This window comes from Pezoporus occidentalis, unplaced genomic scaffold (assembly GCF_034315485.1).
Source record: "Pezoporus occidentalis ecotype Australia unplaced genomic scaffold, CSIRO_AGI_Poc_V1 ctg174, whole genome shotgun sequence".
In the NCBI taxonomy this organism is placed as follows: Eukaryota; Metazoa; Chordata; class Aves; order Psittaciformes; family Psittacidae; genus Pezoporus; species Pezoporus occidentalis.
In genome coordinates, this window is record NW_026913576.1 from 1,377,247 (window position 1) to 1,395,184 (window position 17,938).

The 17,938-nt window shown below is 43.2% G+C and overlaps 1 protein-coding gene across 2 annotated transcripts in view; it reads left to right on the plus strand.

The window, feature by feature from the left end:
- Nucleotides 1–17,415: 17,415 nt before the first annotated feature.
- The window catches only part of TXLNB (taxilin beta), a 32,872-nt gene continuing 32,349 nt past the window's right edge, over nucleotides 17,416–17,938 (plus strand). Inside the window, exon 1 of one of the 2 annotated variants that reach the window (XM_062614271.1) lies at nucleotides 17,416–17,533. The gene's annotated coding sequence lies outside the window, so the exon portion shown is untranslated. The remainder of the gene's footprint in view (nucleotides 17,534–17,938) is intronic. The other variant, XM_062614270.1, reaches the window with a different exon arrangement.

Sequence of the window (17,938 nt, forward strand, 5' to 3'; positions counted from 1 at the left end):
GCTGGAGTTTGGGAGGGTGAATTTTCTGATTCTAATCAACTTCTTATAAAACAAACTACCAAATTATGTGCATACCAAATTGCAGAGATGTTTAAAGCCTGTAGGATCTCCTAAACCAGAAGGGAATGTTCTCCCTTTAATGCTAAGCAATTTTGCTTCATACAGTTGGTTAAACAACAGATTCTTCACAATTGAGACATCACTACTTAAGACAGTCAACATTAAATCCGTCCACTTAAGGTTTTCCAAGAACAAGCAGTTTCACTTGTGCACCGATAGAGTCTATTTGCTTATGACTCCTTGTAGAACTCCTGAGAGCTGCTGCCTCTGAACAGCAGCAGCTCCTGAAGGCACTGGCATTGGGCAAGGCATCAGCAAGGAGTTTTAAGATGTCTTAAAAGTAGACTCAGGGGAAATTTGCAAAACAATCATATTGTCTACTTTGTCCCTTTATTTCTCATTTTAGATCCCAGTGGATAGTACAACAACAAATTTGCGTGTCCATAGTATCATCCCCCAAGCAATACTGGGGTCCTGACCTGCATGTTCCCAATGTGCACCTCTTGGCAGTGCTCCCACTGGCTCCCACGGCTGAAGCTGTAACAGGCCTTTACGTAGATCCTCTCTAGCCCACACTGTTTAGAAATACGCCAAAGTAATTTACCATTGGAACTCAATGATTAGTGAAACATGCAGTGACCCACTTTTCCAGCTACCGCCAGATCCTTGCAAAGGATGTTGTCTTGTGTCTTGTTAAGTTGCATTCAGGAAACTTAACCTCTGTGCTTTGGCTGGCTTTCAAAAACTTCCAACATGGTACATGAGATCTGCTCCCCTGTAAGCCATGGTCATAAATAGACATGGCACTTTATTTGGAAGGGAGATCAGCTTTAAACCTCCTCGACACCCTAGACATGCTCAGTGGAAAACTAGGTGCCGATTAACGCAGTCCTATGCCTTCTGCAACGGGTGGGCGCTGGGGCTGGGGGCTGTAGGTGGGCAGATGCCTCCGCATCGACGGGGCGCCGCTGCTGCACGCCGGGCCTGCAGCGCTGCGGGACCCCCGGAGTGGCGGGAGCGGCGCGGCACGGCCCGGCTCAGTGCGGCTGCTGCTGCCACCTGCGCTGCGCGGCCGGCGGCACCACGGCGCCCCCGTGTGGTCGGCCTCCCTCCCTGCCACCGCCCACCCCTTGGCGCTGTTGGGCTCCGCGCAGCCGCGGCCCAGTGCGGGGGGCGAAGGGGCCAAAGCGACCGGGGCTCCCCTCTGTAAGCGGAGGGTCTCGTCTCCGCCGCGGCGTGGGACTGTGCGTTCACCCGGCGGCACAGAGAGGAAAGGCGCAGCCCTGCGCCGCCAGGAGAGCCGGTGCCCGTCGACTCTCTGCCCAGCAGGCAGCCGCACTGCATGGCATGGCAAGGCGGCCAGAGGAGGTGCGGGGGCCCCTTAATTTCTCGGCGTGGGTTTAGAGAAGAAGCAAACAAACGGTGTGAAAACATGCCTGTGTCTGGTTTTATTTGAAAAAAGAAAAAAAAAAGGGTACATAAACGAGCATTATCCCATGCTTATCCTGTCTTCCTATGGGGGTTGGAGAAGTCTGGATTTGCAGAGTTCCTTTCGGCTTTTTGTTTTTCTTTTTTTTTTTTTTACTTTATTTATTTTGGTTGTTTTTCCTGTTTTCCCCAAGGTGATGTTTTCCATACCTGTTGGCTTGGCCAAAAGCTATGGCACGCGTCTGTGAAGCTACTGATAATGCTTCTTCAGGGCATAGGTAGCTTCCGCATCAATCTCTTGCTAAAGGAGTCATCCTAATCCTGTCCTGTTCCCCCTACCTGCTGCCTCTACTCCCTCATGGCTGTGCAGCACAGCAAGCCTTAAGATGTGAGTTGGTACCCAAGGGGCTAATACCCCCTCAGCAAAATCAGGGTGGGCATGCAGTCCGAGGGGAGGAAAATGAAGTCAGAAAAGCAGTTCTTGTCACTGACCCTACCACTGTTCTTTTTGAAGCCCTCATACCCTCCAAAATACTTGCTGTAGGGCTACTGCAAGCAGGAATAAGAAATACAAATGTTACAGACCTGGACTACACTGACTTCACCTTCACCTGGTCTATTTCTGTACCATCACTCATAGGGATAGCATTGTGATCAAGGACTGAGTAACATTGACAGGAGCTGTTTAAATGATAAGATAAAGTATTTTTTAAATAGTCAGGCAAATATATTTGTCAGATAACACTGCATGTGCAATAAAGCTAAGATGAGGAATCAAAGGAATTTGGAACCCAAGGCAGCAGCTTTTTCTCAGGGTTTCATGTATTCAAAGTGCATCATTTTGTCAGCGCAGAGGAGGTGTTTTACGTAATTTATGAAAATATACACATTTCAATATGGTGCCACTATTACTATTGTGCTCACACACAAGGTAAAGCTGAGTCTCAGTAATGGCAACAATAACGAGATACACCAAATGACTGAGCAGATGAACCACTGTTACGGTAGGTTCTCTGTTATTCTCTTTGACTCATTTTAGAAAGAAATCTGCAACACCAGGTTTTTAATAGAGATGGATCAGGTATTGCAGTCCCTCTCCATCTGCTGTGCCCTTCCCCCTCTTAAAAAATTACAGAGGGGTCATTTGATCACAAGCGTGAAAGAGATTTTGAAGACATATTTACTTCATTAAGCATAAGCAGAAGATTTTCCAGTTTATCAGGCTTCATAAAATGCTGGCCAATTTTCTCACCTTTTTCTTTCACTGGGCCATTTTGTTTTCTCTGTGTATCAGTGTGTTCATTTGACAGTATATTCCCTAATTTATCAGCAATAAAGTAAAATAAAAGACACCTTCAGAATTATGAGGCTCCTTAAAACTGTGGCTGAAGTTACTGGTGTGAGTACACAGCATTTCTTAAGCTCAAAAGCTAATAATCTGGTAGCTGTTTGCTCTAGTAAGATACTGAAGGCAACCTACTTATGTCCAGCTTTGATTGAAAGCCTTCTAACAATCGTACCATGAGTTTTCTGCTGCAGTGTGTTTTGCTCACACTAGTGCACCTCACAGGAGAGGGTGACACTTCTGAAAGTATATAAAATGTCTTACCTGCTGCTATTCAAACAGGGGTGACACAGAGAATTTCAGATTCTGTTTTCTCTCTATGCCGGGATAAGTACTTAAAGGCTTGTTACGCAAAATATTTTGTTTTCTTCCAGCTGCATTATTTGATGTAATAATTGGTATCTCTGTCTACAATCCTTGTATAGTTACATGTCCTCCATCAACTTTGTATGAAGTAAAGAAGTAAAGAATGGATACTTGGGATTTTCCAGTCATAGGAAGTGACACCAAGCCTCTGCATGGGTCTGTTTGTATAGCATCTAGCCATTTATATTTTAAGTTGTTTATAGGATTATAAGGGTTATACTTTGGGTTGCTACTGGGTTGCTTATCAGCAGGCTGCACTAAGGCTGGTGTGTGATCTGACAAGGAGATCATAGAATCATAGAATTATGAAGGGCAAAGTTTGAACACGGGTACAAAGATGAATATAAAATCTTTCTAGGTAGTAGGCAGAAAAAAAAACAACTTAGTTATGACCATCACAGAGAAAGTTTTAGGGGATAGGTCTGAAAACCAGCCAGCCCTAACCCACTAGCTATAAACAGGTGCCTGTCTATGCAGCAATGGGGACAGCTTGGTTTTGGTTGTCCTATCTGATGGGGCACAACATTGTACGCTGGAGAAGTGCTGAATTTGAGGAAACATGAGGTGTTTGTTAGACTTCTCCTCAGACCATTATTTACAGCATAAACTTGAATTTGCTCTGCTGGATGTAAGTGAGCAAAGCAGCCTGCATGCTGTCTGCTCTGCTGTTGAGGATGGACCTTGCTCCTGGAAGACGAGTAGGGAGCAGTCCCATTCCCAGTCAGCCACCACGCTGGAAAAACTGTTGTAGCCAGAAGATGGACTTGAATTCTATACTCAGTCCTGCTCTAAAAAACACCTTCTCTCTTTTTAAATCCCCTGTAATCCAGTATCTCAGCCTCATCTGGTGGGATTCTCTATCAGCGGTCAGGAAGCACCACAGGTCTCATGCTTTCTCATGTCCTCACTTCAGTTTACTCAGGCCACAACAATGGTTTCAATGAATTGAAAGCACCTGGGGCAGCAGCAGTGAGCTTGCTTTGGGATGCACAGTCAGCCTGAGCAGTGGGTTATTGCAGCTGTGGGATGGTAGGGGAGTGCAACAGTCAGCCTGTCACACATCACCTTGTGTGTGATTTTGCCATGTAAGGACAACAGGAACTTCTGATGGGCGTCTCACCCCATCCACAGCTTTGCAGACAGGAACCTGCTGCCAGGCAGCCCACCGACACAATCACAGGGCTCCTTTCCCTTCTGCCTTAGCTTTTGCCTTTTGCGACAGGGTCTTCTTGCCTGACCATTTAATCAAGCCATTTACATGAAAGAGAGATGCAGAGATAATCACACAGATTTTTGAAAGGAGCTGTTTAAATTGTTCATACATGTTGATACAATTGTTGCTTACTCCAATTCATATTTTATGTATTGAAACCAAGCAGGAGTAATTTAACATGATAGATACAACCACGCTATAGGAGTGGGTGCAGAAAGGTTGCAGTATTCAGAGCTTATCCACTAGGTGTAGCTAAAACCCTGCGTTTCTCATTGATTAAAGACTTTAAAAGAGCAGATTTATTGTATGCGTTTTAACTGAATGAATGTAGTCAGAGTGAATAGTGATGGATGCTTATGGAATGGAGCCTTTACCTAATGCAAGAATGACACCTCAGCAATTCTACAATCCCATCACAAAAATCAGGTTACTATAGAATCATAGAATCATAGAATCGTTAGGGTTGGAAAGGACCTTAAGATCATCTAGTTCCAACCCCCCTGCTGTGGGCAGGGACACCTTATGCTAAACCATATCACCCAAGGCCTCGTCCAACCTGGTCTTGAACACTGCCAGGGATGGAGCATTCACAGCCTCCCTGGGCAACCTATTCCAGTGCCTCACCACCCTAACAGGAAAGAATTTCCTTCTTATATCCAACCTAAACTTCCCCTGTTTAAGTTTTAACCCGTTACCCCTTGTCCTGTCACTACAGTCTCTAATGAAGAGTCCCTCTCCAGCATCCCTATAGGGCCCCTTCAGATACTGGAAGGCTGCTATGAGATCAAAAGGAGCATGACCAGCAGGTCGAAGGAGGTGATCCTGCCCCTCTACTCTGCTCTTGTGAGACCTCACCTGGAGTATTGTGTGCAGTTCTGGTGTCCTCAACATAAAAGGGACATGGAACTGTTGAAGCAAGTCCAGAGAAGGGCCACGAGGATGATCAGGGGACTGGAGCACCTCCCTTATGAAGACAGGATGAGGAAGTTGGGGCTGTTCAGCCTGGAGAAGAGAAGGCTGCACAAGGACTATGGTTCCACTAGTCCAGACCTTCTAGTCCAGGACTCTTTTTGACATGGTTCATCTTATATGTAAATATTATAAGCAGTGAAGTCCTCTACTACAGGACTGTGTGTTTTTCCCCCAGGCTTTATTACCAAGTTCTGTGTTTAAAAGAGGATGTTGACTCCACAGAAACCAGTGAAGCAGGACACTTCTGAATTCCAAAGCTGAACTCTTAGCTAGTATTTTGGCCTAAGGAAGAAAAGGAGAACATTTTGCTTCTTTGCCTCTCCTTCAGATCTCTCTAGCTCTTTCCGTACATAACAGCTTTGTCCTGAGTTGTATCCTTACGACTTTGATTGAAGATAAGGCAAAAAAAAGAAAAGATCTGGTGCATAAGCCAGGTTCAGGAGGTTCATTCTCCTCATTCTCCTTTTTTTTTTTTTTTTATGGTTAGCTTTCAGTAATTTTCATTTATGAACTGTGAAGATTAACAGGAATTAAGATTATTATTTACCTGTGATTTTTTCCAGGTAATATTCATCAAAAGAATTGAGATAAGTGATAACTCTGGGTTTAGTTCTGACCTAGGTAACTGCTTAGCCGTTGGTGTCCAAGTCAAAAATCAGGGCCTGACTGGTGGCTTATCCAGTACAGCCATACCCTTGGGATCCCTTTTGGAGTGTAGGCAGTAGGTTATGTTAAAAGTACATTGCATATTCTAAGTCTAACACAGTTATTTCAGTTTCACCCCACTAGTGTCAGTGTGCCTAAAAGTGCCCTGAGCACATTATTCACTTTAGGAGGACAATACATTTCTTGGCCAGAATACACCACAGAGGTCTAAATCAGTCTCAGGTCTTTTAAGTCCTTCTTGAGAGTCTGCAGTGATGTTTCTGGAGTTTGACCAAGTTAAAGCATTGCATAAGCACAGCACTGTAGGTGCAGATATTAACCATCCTCTGTAACTCCAACAACTTGTGTTACGATGATAATTTCAGATTGGATTAAGTCAGGATTCACAATCACTGTGATGACAAAGAGCATATCTGAGATCCTTATTAACTTAATTCAAGTACAATATCACATATTTAAGTATAACCTTAGAGTGGTGTTTGGGTCAGGAATGGATTAAAGTATTTTCTGCTCCGTATTTTCCTCTGACATTAGCTTACTTACCGTTAAAATCATTCTTATAATTATTTAGTGTGACCTTCTGATTACTTTCTTCCTCCATGTAAGGTGAAATGACTTGAAAATTTCTTTTTTCTTAGTTCTGGGTTTTGGAAGGGTTTGTTTTTTTTTTATCACCCTGGTAGCAGGTGGCCTTTAACTACTGAAAAGGAAAGTAGATGGAAATCTGACTAACATTTTCCTTGGTTTTCTTTTTCCTCTCTCACAAAAATGAACAGCTCCAAACTACTTTTGGTTTGTGGCTTTTGCCAGCCTCTTGCATTGAGAGGAAATTGCATGTTACTTTTTAAGGAAGCTTAAATAAATGCATGTTTCACTTTCATGTGTGTCACATCTTAGCGGTATAGACACTTTTGTTTTTCTGGTTATTCTCAGTGAACAGTGAATAAATAGATGTGTGTAATATTTAATATCCCAACCAATTCAGGTTGCTAGTAAAGTATCCACTGTTATCAGGGGTTTCATACTTTCCTTTAGAAAGGCAAGTTACCAGCTTATACTTGTTTGCTCCAGCAGTTACCATGTTCATGATTCCTTAGCATTTGTTGCCTGAGATGAATGACCATGCTGAAATGTTGAATTTCTCTCTTCTTCCACTATTTATGAAGGTTACCTGGAAGATTGATGACCTGTGGGCATCCTTGGCACCTGACAGCCTAGGAAGAAACAGGATGACAGAACAAGACTTGAAATTGATAAAGCCTCACAAGGATCCAGCTAGTCAAATGCTACTTGGTGACATAAAAAGCAAGAAAAGACAGAACAAGCCAGACTTAAGGGAATTGTATCTTCTCTTTGTTTGCCGTTGGCTGAAACGTAGGAGGTTTCTGGAGGACTTATTTGCTGGTGTACCCTCCAATAGCTTTTGCTTTTTGTGACTGGCAAAGAAGTGAGAAAGAATAGAACTATAGAACTAAAGATGTATTTTATTTTTGTCATTTTCTGGTTGGTGAAACAATCCACAATCTTACGAATATTCACTCTTCTTCCTGCCTGCTCTGCTAGCTAATCTCCTAGTGAGAAATGATTATGACACAGAAGCTAACACCAAAGAACCTGGAGGTGCAACCTGAGATCAGGAGCCTGCTGTGCCAAGGGAGTACAATCACGCAAACTTGGCATGCATCAGCCATCGGCTGATGATGATTTCAGAGTATCTGAGTGAACTAGAATTGTTCTCTATGCTTCCAAGGGGGTGCAAAAGAAAGGTAGCTCTTGGGGACTTACCCACTGGCCTTCTTACAAGACAGGGAACACAGGTGGGAGACCAGATGATGAGAAAAAGAGAAGGTAAACTGAGAAAACGTAATATTTATTAGTCATTAGAATATCAATATGACAGTCCCAGAATTTTATTTACATTGTCCTGTGTGGGTTGTGACAGTCACAACCCATGAGATAGCTCACAGATCTCACAGATGTCTTACAAATTAAATGAAAATCAAAATTTGAATTTACCACGGTCATGTGAAGTACATGTGAAGTTCCTCTGTATAGGGAGAATTATTTTATATTCACTAACATTTAGGCCCTTCTGTCCTAAAATTTACCTAACTTAGCCCCCCTTTGTGCAAAGCAGCGCAGTTTTTAGACCATCCTTGTTCAAGCTGACTAGAAAAGTCTTATGAACTTCACAACAAATCAAAACCCTTTGCTGAAAGTGAAGGCACGTAAAGCGCATAAAGACACTGAACATTTTTGTGAGGTGGCCCTTCCCTTCAATCTAAACATGCAGCTCTGGTCCTCATGTATCAAGCAAGCACGCCACAATTAAAGTAGAAGAGAAACTGAGCACATCTTGTTTCCATCTGCATGACCTTGGGCAAGCCATTATTTATTGTGTGTTAACATGTAACACTTTATGTCCCAGTTTACCCTTTCAAATAATGACTACAAGGTGCTTTTTGCAGTTCATTGCTGCTTGATGTTGAGCTTGCTTAATAGATTATTTTAGATCCTTGCATGCAAGGTGCTACACAACTGGAAATCGCTGCCACAGAAGTTTGTTCCTGTGTCTTCCATTCTAAGAGTTTGATTGAAATATTTTAACCTTAGATAACCATGATTTATAGTAAAATACATTTTGGGCTCAGAAAACAGAACTAATAGACAAGGGGGGGGGGGGAATAATAGGGAAAACAGGAACTACTGATGTGTCTTGCAATGCTATCGGAACACAGACAATACTACAGATTGGCTGATGAAGATTTGAGAGTATCTGAGTGAACTAGAATTGTTCTCTGTGCTTCCAAGGGGGTGCTAAATAGTTGATTTCTTCCTGGTTCTGCAATTCCCCATACTCCAACAGGTTTGGGAGTCTCCAATTCCATAACGGCTCTGAGGCTATGAGAAGCACTTGAGAAGCATTAACCCATCCTCTCTTTTAGAGTGCCGTTAGAGGAAAAACACTTTTAAACTTTGCCATAGTTGTAGTAGAGTTTTGGAGACACATCTGAAGATACCCAAGTATTTTGCATATACATGTCTGTCCTATTTGAGTCCAGGATCTAAACTGGAGACCAACTTGCCTTTCACAATAAATATGACTTGCACAGGCTTTTGATGTATACAAAATGAGGATTTGCTATATTCTAACGAATTGGTGACTTTGGTGGTATCTCTCATGTTTGTCTTCCTGCGTAGTAAAATACAAAAGTCATTCTCACCTGGTATTTTCTTTATTCATCCTGTCATCTCTTGGGCTTTACTCTTTACTTATCTGGTCCCCCAAATGTTGTTATGCTTAATAAGATGATTCTACCAAGACAGCCAGAAAACCTTCATAAAAAATTAACACTGTTTCACAGTTTTGATCTGTTAATACCAATATACCTTTTGCATCCTTTTTCATTTCCCATGCAGTCATTCTCTTTCCATGCATGTCTTAAAATAGGTTATTCGTGTTTACCTCAGCAGCAGTTTTAGACATCACACAGTAGTGCTGCCAGCTCTGCAGATCACCCCATGGTTCCTTCTGAACTAACAGTTCATCAGCCACCCTGTCATTGTCCTGTAAAACACGATTCTCATTGGGACTTCTTTCACCATCACTGTCTCTATTATTTTCCCCATTCTTCCTACAGGTCTTTATCTTTCACCACAAACATTCCCCGTATTTCCAGACACTCTTTAAGTGTTATATCAATCTGTGTCATTCCCACTGTGTCAGTCTCTATTCTTCCCTTCTCTGTAGTTTCAGGCAGGTTACCCAGAACCTCAGTGTTGCTCAGCCCCATCACCCCACTCAGCTTACTTAAGATTGTCAGCAGACTTTGGACCTTGTCCTGTCCAGAGGAAGATGTTTGTCTTGAATTACAAGATGCTTTACTGCCCATGGTACAGCCTGTACAGCTGAGAGAGATAGGTTCAATGTCTAATTTGCTTCATTCTCTGTGCTGCTCACCAGCAGGTGCTGCTTGGGAAATCAGTGGCTGTTCCACACATGGAGCAGCTGCAGGACTGAGCCTCTTTAATGAGTATTTTCCATTTCTAATTTTTACAAGTCAGTTCTAGCAGCAATCTAAAAAAAAAAAAAAAAACTTTGCTTATTGATAATTAAATTGATGTAAGTGAACATTGCTAGCAAATGGAAGGGGCTAGAAAAGGGAGAGGCAAAGAGCTACCTCATACAAAGCAAGTCCATTTACAGTATCTCACTCAAATGGATAATTTCTTCTCTACAACTCACCCTTGTCCAATGTACCATTGGCATTTAAAAGACTTCTAAATTGCATCTGATATGTGATTTACAGCACAATCACATCTGAATTGGGCCCAGAAGTTTCCCTTGGCAGGTTTACAAAATGCCCAGGATTTATCGTTGACTTGGCCCAACTCTGTTCCCACAGTCTATTGAAGATAGAAGATTGTTTGTAGCTAGAAGAGCATCATTTTAAAGTTTAATTAGATTAAAAATAGACTGTTTCAGGATTCAGTATCTTTTTGAAGTTTCATGCTAGATTTTATGTTAGCTTATCATGGTGTAAATCAGCAAACTTCATTGTAGTAACAGAATAACTGGCAACAGCTATTACAGCTTCTTTGCTTCCCAATGAATTACCTGTATAGACTGGAGAAGAGCTGTTTCCAAACTAACTGCAGAGCTGCACTGAGGTGTGACTGCATGCCTCACCTGAGGGATTCCTTTACTTCATGTGTGATTTTTCAAGTGAAGCTATTCTCCATTATGCCAAATTCTTCAAGTAGCACATAGCATAATGTTTCACGGACAGTCTACCTCTTGGGAAAGCTGAAGTGGTGGAAATTGCCTGGAGAAAATTGAAACCTTGATAATTGATTTTGCTTGCTCTTAAAGTTTCTAAAGACTTGAATCTTTCCAAGAATAAATCAAAAACTCTTCAGTAGCAAACCGTGGGGAATTCCTCCAGATTCTTAAGAGTGATTTCCTTGCTAAAATTCAGAAATTATATTCTTACTGATGTAGATTAAGAATTAAATTATTTGCTTAAAATAGTTAAGGCTTTTGCCTATTGGGATTTTCTGTATCATCTAATTTGGCTGCATTATTAACTGCCATTGTTAGCCAGGATCTTTGAGCTGTGGAATTAAAAAAAGCTTGGCAAACTTTAGGTATATGATAAACCCCTCAGGCCATAAAATCTTATTAGAAGGCAAATCATAACCTCCCAACCTTTTTGAGATTGATTTGGAGCTAAGAAACCTGAAGAAAATTGATACAGTGTGGAACACCTGCTTTGTGAATGCAAATAAATGCAAATACTTTATTTCCCTCACTTTTTTTTTTTTAATCATTGATACAGGACTAAACAAGAGAGAAATAATTCCCAAGAGGTTACCATGCAAAATGTCTGATTGGTTCAGGTGTTTATGACATTCTATAGAAGTAAATTAAGCCCAGGGGAGAACAGTCTTGACAGACTTTGCACTAGGACCTCATAGGACTCCCCTAACACCAGCTAAGTTGTAGCAACCCACAGCAGAGACTGAGTCTGTGCCAGATTCAGCAAGCTTCTGACTTCTAGACTGCTGCTCACACAACACCCCATGCTTCTGTGTCTCAAGACCTTTATGAGGGCTCTTTCTAAAGTCTGTTTTATGATATAGACATTCCCAAATTCTTCAAAAGCATTGTATTTTCATTATATACCTTAAATGCCTGTTACTATATATTGACAATATGTAAGTCTATTATGGTACATATTTAAACAGAATGGATCAATTTTGTTTCCAACATAATTGACTAAAATAATGGTATTACAGGAATTGTTCCTGCCCAGGTACAATATCATTTGAAAGACTTGTGTCTTTCCAAAAATAAATGAAAAACTGTTCATCAGGAGAGCTGTGAAGAACTCCTCCAGGTACTTAGTGGGGTTTTTATGCTAGAATCCAAAAATTATGCTCTCACAGATATGGATCTGGTGTGGAGGTGTCAGACCATGGCAAATGCTCTGACCACACCACCCACATCTTGGAAGGCAGATGCAGGGACTGTGAGAATGAAGACCTTAGGTCCGCTGTAGGAAAGGGTCTGGTTCGAGACCATCTTAATAACGTGAATGTGCACAAGTCCATGGGACCTGATGAAATCCATCCGCGGGTCCTGAAGGAGCTGGCAAATGAAGTTGCGAAGCCGCTGGCCATCATATTTGAGAAATCATGGCAGTCAGGTGAAGTTCCCGATGACTGGAAAAAGGGAAATATAACCCCCATTTTCAAGAAGGGGAAAATGGATGACCCGGGGAATTACAGACCAGTCAGTCTCACCTCTGTGCCTGGCAAAATCTTAGAGCAGATTCTCCTGGAAGGCATGCTAAGGCACATGAAAACCAACAAGGTGCTTGGTGACAGCCAGCATGGCTTCACTAAGGGGAAATCCTGCCTGATCAGTTTGGTGGCCTTCTATGATGGGGCTGCAGAACTGATGGACAGGGGTAGAGCAGTTGATGTCATCTACCTGGACTTGTGCAAAGCATTCGACACTGTCCCACACGACATCCTTGTCTCTGAACTGGAGAGACATCAATTTGATAGGTGGACCACTTGGTGGACAAAGAACTGGCTGGATGGCCGCACACAGAGAGTTGTGGTCAATGGCTCAATGTCCGGCTGGAGACCAGTAACAAGTGGTGTCCGTCAGGGGCCGGTGTTGGGACCGGTCTTTTTCAACATCTTTGTCGCTGACATGGACAGTGGGATTGAGTGCGCCCTCAGCAAGTTTGCCGATGACACCAAGCTGTGTGGTTCGGTTGATACCCTGGAGGGAAGGAATGCCATCCAGAGGGACCTTGACACGCTTGTGAGGTGGGCTGATGCCAACCTCATGAAGTTTAACCATGACAAGTGCAAGGTCCTACACCTGGGTTGGAGCAATCCCAGACACAGCTACAGGTTGGGCAGAGAAGAGATTCAGAGCAGCCCTGCAGAGAAGGACTTGGAGGTGTTGGTCGATGAGAAAATGAACATGAGCCGGCTTCAGTGTGCGCTTGCAGCCCAGAAAGCCAACCGTATCCTGGGCTGCATCAAAAGGAGCATGACCAGGAGGTCAAAGGAGGTGATCCTGCCCCTCTACTCTGCTCTCATGAGACCTCACCTGGAGTATTGTGTGCAGTTCTGGTGTCCTCAACATAAAAAGGACATGGAACTGTTGGAACAAGTCCAAAGAAGGGCCACAAGGATGATCAGGGGACTGGAGCACCTCCCGTATGAAGACAGGATGAGGAAGTTGGGGCTGTTCAGCCTGGAGAAGAGAAGGCTGCGTGGGGACCTCATAGCAGCCTTCCAGTGTCTGAAGGGGGCCTATAAGGATGCTGGGGAGGGACTCTTCATTAGGGACTGTAGTGATAGAACAAGGGGTAATGGGTTAAAACTTAAACAGGGGAAGTTTAGGCTGGATGTAAGGAGGAAATTCTTTCCTGTTAGGGTGGTGAGGCACTGGAATGGGTTGCTCAAGGAAGTTGTGAATGCTCCATCCCTGTTGGTGTTCTGGCCAGGTTGGACAGAGCTTTGGGTGGCATGGTTTAGTGTGAGGTGATCCTGCCCATGGCAGGGGGCTTGGAACTTGTTGATCTTTAGGTCCTTTCCAACCCTAACTATTCTATGATTCTATGAATTCTATGATTTCACTGAAGCTTGCATCTCCCTGTATGACAGAACCAGGAATGCTTGTCTCCAGATTTTCTTGTGCTGCTGGCAAACAGGGTCTCATGGAACAGAGCAGCTACAATTTGCAGGGGGTGCAGATGGCTCTTTTCTGGCAAGTGCAAAAGGCAGGAGACCCTCCCCAGCCTCTTCTTCTGTTAGGAGACTGGCCTGAAGACCAAATCAGTCAGTAGGGCTTCCAGGGGATATTAGGGCTTCTGCAGAAACTTAGCTGGTTTTTAGGTGGAAGAAGAATTAAGGCTTGCCATTGCTGGTGGTGAAAAAGAAACCCTCAAAACCCTTAAAAGTGGTTTTAACCAACACAGTACTGCCTTCTGACAAAGTCTACATTTTTAAAGCCTTTCAGCATCTGCAAGAGAGACTCTGAACTTCAAGCACTGGTCACTCACCTAAACCTTCCTATGTCATGCAAAAAGAATACACAACCCCCCAAAAAGTAATTTTTTCAATGCCAATGACATTAGTACTGGAAAGAGGGAGAGAGCATCAGCAGGTGAGAGCTGAATGTTGCAGTTCAGGAAAATGGCCTGGGGAAAGGAAGGAAAAACAGGGCAGAAAAAGATAGGAAGAAAATTCAAATGCTTCAGCAGCATTGATTTAATGATTAACTTGTCTGTTTGATAAGGCTGAATGCATTGACTATCATATAGAGCAAATTGTAAATATAGGTAGAAAATTACTTATTAGCTTTTTTCCCCTGGATAGACTCTATCTTCAGTATATTTATGCTGCTGATGATTATGTTTAACCCAGAAACAGGCAATTTCTGTGTAACAGTGCAAGCAACCTCAGTGGAAATGCCACAGCACAACAAAGAAAGTGTAGGGTTATAGATATGCAGTCCAGATCACAACTCAACACAATTGAAAAATAAATTCAGCTTTATTACGGCAAATTCTCAAGGAGTGGTCTAGCTTTCATATGAGGAAGGTACATTTCTCCTCTTTCTCATGGACTAGAGAAAGCTTTTATTTCTCTTCCCCTCAACGGGGACATGAAATACCCAATGCATCGCAAAAGCAGAAACCTCAGAAGCAGTGTAGGTTTCACAGAGAGCGTTTTCAGCCAGCTCTCTCCTCAGCTCACCAGATGCAACCATACCAGCGTACAGAGTGTGGATGCCAGTCAGCTGGTTGTAGTCAGCATGTAAATTGTTTCCATGGCAGTTTCAACACACTCCTTTAAATTTCTCAGCCTGAGTTTTGTTTTCCATTATTAAGGTGGTTGCTTCAACTCATGCGACCAAATTCAGCAGATCTCTTTTAATCTTCCAGAACTACATACACATACTCCCCACATACTCAGGAACACTGGTTTTATCTGCCCTTTTCCACTCCTTGACTGTACCAGACTGTTTTGTTTACTTGCATATTTAGGAACAACTCAGAACATGTAGCTTTGTATTTCTTGCAGCTAATTTTTATGATGAGCCAAACAAATTTCCTGTTATCAGTATGCTCTGACGACTCAAGAACATGACCAAGTTCTCACTGCCCAGTGGATCCTTGCATGTCATTTGAGCTATAATAAGGGACTGTGTGCACGCTGTCAGGCTGTTGCAAAAATGAGCTTGCACGCAATAGCTTTAACCCAAGTGAAAGAGAGCAAAGCTGAACATGTCTTGCCTTGTGTTTGCCAAGAGTGAGGATATGCTGGAGTAACTTTCCACAGCCCAGCTGCTGCTTAGGTCCTTGGTAGCTCAGTTGCGCATTTTGATCTCAGAAACCCTGGAGCTGATTTTATTTCAACAGAAAAATGAACAGGGGACTGGAACAGAAGAAATCTGTAATTAAAACAGGAAGAGCACAAGGAGCCTGAACAAACACCCTTATCTTCACTGTTAGTCTGCTCGCTCAGGACGCCCTGTCACAGGCTTCATCTTCTCCCAAAACATCCAGCTGGTTTCCAACCCCTTCCAAAAGATTCACAACAAAAGCCCCTGACCTTGCAATCTCCCTGTCATTATTGTTGAATCTGTGACTTCCTTAGGAGCAATACCAAGCCACCACCAGTGTCTGAAGAAGATTCAAAGAACTAATTTTTCCTTGAAGCACGATGCCCATGCACCCCCAGATAATATGAGCTGCCTTTTCAAGTAGATAAGACTAATGAGAAATCACTCTAAGTATGTTCTTTCTACCCCCCACACACTGTCTTAACAAATATAGCAGGACATTTAGTCCTCTCCAGTGAAAGTCTGAGATGCTGCTAACATGGACTATTTCTAAGCCAGTACTTTTGGCTACTGAGGTGCCCAGTACTGCCCACTACTGTTTTCTCTCATATACCCTTGTAAATCAGGTGCAAAACATTTCTGAGACCTCTAGTGCCATGCAACAACAGTTTGGTTTAAAGACTTACTCCATATCATTGTAGCATACATGTGTTTTTCCTCCTGTTATTGTTCTGAGCTTGATTGTATTATTTTTCACTGGAGCCAAAGTCCCAGTTCTTCTGGCTTCTAATAGCCCTGGCTGCCACTTCCAGTATCAGCCTATTGCTTCTCAGTTGTTTGCATATTTGTGCATTAAACTGACCTACATCTCTCCCTAGGGAGTGGGCAGCAGATGGTCCTTAGGCCATCTGGCATCTCAAGATGCTGCCTGAGTGGCTTCTGGGTCACAGAAGTGGGAGATGCTGGTTGCTGGATGAAGAGCGTGCAGCTGAGCTCCCTAGGGTATGCTCTGCTTGTTTGTATAAACAACTTTGGGCCAATGTGAGTTGGCACAGTAACATGCAGAAAGTAGTCCAGACAGGTTACCTTTGCAGCAATGAGAACATTTGTTTGGGAGCTACTGGGATCAGGGGGACAGCTACACCAGCCATCTCCATTAGTACTGCTGCCCCAATGAGAGAGGCTGGTCAATTCACTGGAAGGTCACCACAGTGGCTGGGGCTGAAGCACTTGTCCCATAAAGAGAAGCAAGAGAAGTGGGATGTTCAGCCTGGAGAAGAGACAGCTTTGGAGGCCCCCAAACTGCAGCCCTATCAAGAAGACAGAAACAGGTTCTTCATAGCGGTGTAAGGTGTGAGGGGCTGAAACAAGGGAAGTTCAGGCTAGGTATAAGGAGAAACTTTTTCAATATGACAGGCAGGCAGGAGAACAGGCTTCCCAGAGAGGTTATGCAGTCTCCATCCCTGGAGAATTTTAAGATCAATGTAAAGCCCTGAGAGACCTGAGAGATCACAGCAAAGCCTGCTTCGATCAAGAAGTTGAACTAAAGACCTCCTGTGGTCCCATCCAGCCAGTGACTCTATGATTAAAAAGCAGACAGGTTTCTAACAAATCCTGCCCAAATCCCAGGTTCACATCATGGAAAGCCATCCCAATCTTTCTGGTACAGACAGGAAAATTACACTAATTTGACCAATCCATAGTCAATACAGACAAATTTCACAGCACAATGCATCAAGACATTGAAGGATTAAGACTTAATTTTGAAGACTAGCAGCTGTGTACAAATCCTTCCTTTATTTTCTCTTTCTGAGGGCCCTAGTCTTGAATCTCTCGTGTTATCCCTGTTGGAGCAGGGAATAGCCAACATAGCTGACTTATGCTGCCAGATAGCAGGCAGCCTCCCAGCTCGCCTATCAGAGCCGGTCCCCTGCAAAGCACAGTGTTTGCTCCTGCTGTGTCATTCTGTCCTTCCCCCCTCTCTTGGTCTTCCCGACCCTCTTCCCTCAGTGGCAGAATTAAAGTACCAGTGTCCTGTTGCTGCCGTGCCCTTGTCTGAGCTTTCTGATTGACTTTTTTTCTCTGCTCAGCTCTCCTCTTTGCTCCGGTAAGTCTGATGAACAGCTTTCTTGCTGTCATTGTTTGGTGGCATGGTGCAAGGGCTTTAATCTAAGTAAAGTACTTACTTTTGGGACTGTCAGCTCACATTTTCCAGGAATAGCCTTAAAAGCCCGTGTGATGTGTGAGAAAAACAGGCAAGTATCTCAGGCTGTTGGTGAAAGTAAGAAATGCTTCTCTGAAGAGAAGCTGACTTTGGTAGAGCTTGCCTTTAAGTGAGACTGGAGCTATAGCTGACTTGTCACAAGAGTAAGTGATCAAGACTCAGGTACGGCATGAGAGCTGAGGCAGGGGACTATAGAAAGTCTTTGAGTCTGGTTCTTTCTATGCCTTTAGAAAAACCTGCCATGAAGCCTCCAAATTTTTGTTCAGTTTCGTACTAGAAAACTGTGCA